Source organism: Sinocyclocheilus grahami, unplaced genomic scaffold, assembly GCF_001515645.1.
Source record: "Sinocyclocheilus grahami isolate Dianchi unplaced genomic scaffold, SAMN03320097.WGS_v1.1 scaffold270.1, whole genome shotgun sequence".
NCBI lineage: Eukaryota > Metazoa > Chordata > Actinopteri > Cypriniformes > Cyprinidae > Sinocyclocheilus > Sinocyclocheilus grahami.
The window spans coordinates 106,263-110,481 of record NW_015505449.1 but is presented as its reverse complement, the minus strand read 5'-3'; the positions used below and the strand labels follow the sequence as shown (position 1 = coordinate 110,481).

Genomic DNA, 4,219 nt, shown 5'->3' with positions numbered 1-4,219 from the left:
TTTTGAATATGGATATTTTTCTTACAAAAAGGCATCGATTCGCTAAAGGAGGCCTTTGTTCACCCCCCGGAACCATGTGAGACACTTTTTTTATATACATGGGCGCTTTTTAATTAACTTCTTTTGGACTGAAGCAATGCAACACCCGCTGACTGCAATGATAGAGCTTGAAAGATCAAAGACAATTTTTAATATAACTCTGACTGGATTCGTCTGAAAGAAGAAAGTCATATACACCTAGGATGCCTCGGGGGTGAGTAAAACACAGCCTAATTTCATTTTTGGGTGAACTAACCCTTTAAGGAGTTGATCCTGAGCTGAGTAAGACTCATTCCTCAAGCATCTCACAGTCTTACCAGATCAGATCCTGTTTCATTGTTCATTTGTAGCTTAACTGAGTTCTAACAGATGTTTCTTGTAAGTTTATCAACTTTATCTCATGTGTTTCTCCTAAAATTCTTTTGGAGAAATAAAAATAAGAGTATGGAGATATACTGTAAAATTGGATAGCAGCTCAGATTCTTAAAATCAAAATGTATTGATGTTACTGAACTGCACAAGCCCAACATGTGGTGGGCACAAACTGTTTATTCTTGCTGCAACTTTTTAAAAAAATGACAAGATACAGAACATATATGGAATGTGGGAACATTTTTCCCCTCCTTTTAAAATATGATATGCCTATTTATTTATTATAATTATGCATTTTATTATGAGAACCTGACCTTGGATTTGTACCATTCCTCAGACTCCTGGAGGTTCCTGGAAGCCAGAGTCTCGTACTGCTGCCGGACGTCTTTCAGGGCAGCGGTGAGGTCAGGTTTGACCACTTCCATATCAATCTGCACATGCTGGTCCTGGATCTGCATCTGCAGTTCGGCAAGTTCCTGTGGAGATGTTGGAAAAGATGACTTAAATAATCCAAGTGCACAGTTTGTGACCCATGCTGAATATCCCATTGTACACTGTTTGTGGTCAGTAAGATATTTTGTGAAAGTAATCTTAAATGCTCATCAAGGCTGCATTTATTTGATCAAAAATACAGTACAGTAATATTGTGAAATATTATTACAATGAAATATATATATATATATATTAATATATTATAAAATGCATTTATTCCTGTGATGCAAAGCTGAATTTTCAGCATCATTACTCCAGTCTTCAGTATCACATGATCCTTCAGAAATCATTCTAATACAGTATGCTGATTTGCTGCTCAAGTAACATTTATTATCATTAATGTTGAAAACAGTTGTGCTGCTTAATATCTTTGAGGAAATACAAATCTTTTGCTACATTATAGAAGTATTTTGGTCATGTTTTATCAATTTAATGCATCCTTGCTAAATAAAAGTATTAATTTCTTTCAAAAGAATATCTGACTGACCCCAACTATTGAATGGTAGTATATAATAATCATGTAGCATATTTTGGGGTTTTGGATTTGAATGTAAATGGAACAAATCTAATTCTGAAATACAATAGCAATAGTTTGTTAGCCCTGAACTAATGTACTTCCTGATCCTGAAACAATGTCTCTGCTTTATTCTCTTGGAATTACGCCCTATTCCACGACCCATTTAATCACTGTGGCAGCAAGTCACTCATTCCTGACAATCCCCTGATATTAACAAGCCCAACAAAAGTGTCAGTCAGCCAGAAAACCCTGACTGTGAGAAGAATGGTTGAATGGCCAGAGGAAATTTAATTCACTTTATTGTTCAGAGGTACTTTTTATGGCTCAGGACTTTCTTTTAAATATCAGCTTTGTCTTGGATGGTTCTCCTAAAATTCATTAGAAGAAGGGATTATGGATCTACAACCTTGAAGTGGTTAGCATTGCTGAGATAATTTGGTCTCAGGAGAATGTAATGATTTTTGATTGCAAGTCCTGACAACTGAGATCTCGGGGAGACACGTAGGATTATTTGGGTCTTTTACTCAGGAGTAAAATCTGTGAAAGTTGACATTTGCATTTAATGTTAATACTATCAATGAGAAACACCCGAAATGTTAAAGACATCTCATTTTTGATGTTTCTCTTTCCTGGTGGTTTAGTACCTCATTGTGAAGCTTCGTCAAGAAAGCAATCTCTTCTCGCAAGGACTCCACCTTTCTCTCCAGGTCCAGACGAGCCAGGGAGGCGTTATCAACATCCTGTGGGTGTAACACATAAAATATTCATCAGCTCTATTTGAGTGAACCTAGGAGACATTTCTCCTAAAAATGTTGTTTTAAACTTCCACTTGTGTTTCATATTAATTCTACACAGTTCATTTTCTCATTCTTCTATTCCTTTGCACTTAAATAATCACATTAGTTCATAAGTTTGGGGTCTTTTTTATGTTTTTGAAAAAAAAGTGCATTTATTAAATCAAAAATCCAGTAATATTATGAAATACTATTACAATTTAAAATAACAGTTTTCTATTTTAACATAAATAAAAAGAGTCTCTGTTGTATACATGCATCATTAAAATGCATTGATGAACATTTTTCACATTAGCCTACAAAATATGCAGTTCATATTTTGGTTTTATTTGACCTGGTTAAGAGAAACTTTGTCCTGAGAGTAATTCAACACCATATTACACTACAAAAAAAAAATTGAAATCATAAAATGGGGTAACATCTAAATCAACTGGTTTTATGTAGGTCAAAAATATTATTAAATATGACTAAATCAGTCTATCTTAGGTTACACTAATTACTTTTGTTATATAATTTTAAGAATCAGAGGAGGTAGAACCAGCTCCGTAATGTAATGGCAGGGCATTTTAACTTTTCATTTTTTTTTTACACGTATATATATATATATATGTGTGTGTGTGTGTGTGTGTGTGTGTGTGTGTGTGTGTGTGCGTGCGTGCGTGTGTGTGTAAAGGATTTTAAACAACAATAGACACTCAAAATCTTCAACTTATACATAAAACATATTGTTTTGTTATTGTTTTATATAAATGTAGGCCTACCGTTAAAATACATTTATGACTGTAGCCTACGCCTATTAGTTAGTTCTGTGCTGGTGCTATGAAATACGAAATTACAATAATATGATTTTTAAACCAATTGTTTGCAAAAAAAAACAAAACATTTTTTTATAAACTTATGCACGTGCACCTGGCAGATAGTTAATAATATTTTACACTTATAACCGGTATTGTTTGTTTGCACAGTCTCTTGGGCAATGTTTGGACATACTTCTGTCTGATGCGCTCGATGTCCTCTCCCAGATTGTCCCGGTCCACCTCTACTGTGGCCTTCTCGTTGGTGAGCTGGTCCACTAGTCGCCTCAGGTCTCTCATCTCATCCTCGTACAGATCACCGACCCGGGACGAGCCTTTGCCCCTCATCTGCTCCAGCTCCGCGTTCAAGATCTTATTCTGCTGCTCCAGAAATCTCACTTTCTCTATGAAACTGGCAAACCTGTCGTTGAGATGCTGCATCTCCGCTTTCTCATTGGTTCGGTTGGCTTTAAACTCGGTGTTGATGGCTTCGGCGAGCCCGAAATCCAGCGTATCGGTGGCGAGTCTGGGCAGGGGCGCGCTGCTCCGCACCCTCGCGCCCTTGCTCATGTAGATGGATGGAGACGCGGAGGAAGCGCTGCTGTAGGACACGCGCGAGGTTGTGCGCCCCGGGCTGCTGTACTGCCGGCTGGAGTAAGTGGACCGAGCCATCGCTGGTCGCTCCCCACCGAACATTCTTTTATAAGAAGATGTGCTTGTCCGGTTGGCCATTGTAATCCTTTAGTTCTGGGTTATTGTTGATGTCAGCGTCTACTTTCACGAACCGCACCCTGTCCAGACCAACCGAGACCACTGCAGAGATTCGGCTTGCATTTATAGTCCACTCCCTATGCTAATGACATAACGGTGCAGGGAGATTTAGTGACGTAGAAGCGCCGTCGGGGCGGAGGAGCAGGACGTGCCCCTTCATAACTAGGCTATCAATGGAAGCGTTTGACTGTGGCAACAACAGGAAAGTGTATTTATTTGTTTATCCATTCATTCGTTTATCCGTTTAATTAACCTATTTTTTTTTATTTAGTTTTAAATATTATGTATGTAATAGCCTATATTTAAATTATATAATACAATACTAACAGGATGTGTTTGTCAATGGCAAACACAAGAAAATTCGGTTTATTTTTTTTATCCATTCAATACAAAAATTATTAGCTAATTTATTATAAAGTTGTTTTAAATATATATATATA

General features: G+C 37.1%; 1 pseudogene; it reads right to left on the bottom strand.

The window, feature by feature from the left end:
* Positions 1-3,842, bottom strand: part of LOC107599653 (vimentin-like) — a 9,565-nt pseudogene extending 5,723 nt beyond the window's left edge.
* Positions 3,843-4,219: the final 377 nt, after the last annotated feature.